The sequence below is a fragment of the Zootoca vivipara genome, chromosome 12 (assembly GCF_963506605.1).
Source record: "Zootoca vivipara chromosome 12, rZooViv1.1, whole genome shotgun sequence".
NCBI lineage: Eukaryota > Metazoa > Chordata > Lepidosauria > Squamata > Lacertidae > Zootoca > Zootoca vivipara.
In genome coordinates this window covers 44118214-44119116 of record NC_083287.1, presented here as the reverse complement: position 1 = coordinate 44119116, position 903 = coordinate 44118214, and the positions used below count along the sequence as shown (strand labels likewise).

Genomic DNA, 903 nt, shown 5'->3' with positions numbered 1-903 from the left:
TCTAATGGACTACATTACATTTTTACAGTTTCCTCTAGTTCCACTTTGGCTAGAGATCAATATTTTGACTATATTCATATTTTTGATATATAGCATTTCTCTGGCGCAGAGCACAAGAGCTAATATATTATATTATTGTCCTCTAAAGAAAAATGGGGATCTGATCAGGAGATTACCCACTAAATGGCTGTGAGGATTTATTCAAATTCCCCTAAAGATCTTCGTGAATAATTTGTTGCAGAGGATTTATTAGCATCCTCACAGGGCCATTTTCCAGATATACCCAGGATGTAGAGCACGGAGAGGGCTTCTCTGCTTTATGAGGAAAGGCTGTCCTTGATGTTACTTCCCTACTATATGATACCTGTCTCTGTTATCCCTTCCAAAGAAAGATCAATATCGCATATACTTTTGCATGGGTGATACTACTGTACTAGATTCATCTCTTCTTCTTCTTTTAAGAAAAAAAATCACAGAGTTGTTGTTGACAATGTACTTCAAAATCCCAATTTTTTGCCTTTGATTCTCGTTGAAGGATAGCATTCTGATTTGGGCCACATCCACACGGTACATTTAACACACTATGATGCCACTTTAAAGAGTCATGACTTCACACAAAGAATCCTGGGAACTATAGTTTGTTAAACTGATGAGAAAAGATACTACACTTGATCTTAGCCACAAGGCCGAGAAGCAAACTGTAGTTTTGTTAAGGCTACAGTAGTTGCCATATTTCAAAAATTGAAAACCAGGACACCCCGAAAGTTGTTGAACTTTTCTTTACAAAAAAACAAAACAAAATGAGATTTATTGATTGACTTGTCTAAGATCCAGGAGGACAAAGTGCCACCTTTCGGAAATTCCCTCCAGACATCAATTCTGCCTTTGAAACCCCAGTCGTAT

The 903-nt window shown here is 37.2% G+C and overlaps 1 pseudogene; it reads right to left on the bottom strand.

Annotated features, from left to right (window-relative positions):
* Positions 1-596: 596 nt before the first annotated feature.
* On the bottom strand, positions 597-698 carry LOC118092397 (U2 spliceosomal RNA; annotated as a pseudogene).
* Between the last annotated feature and the right edge of the window lie 205 nt (positions 699-903).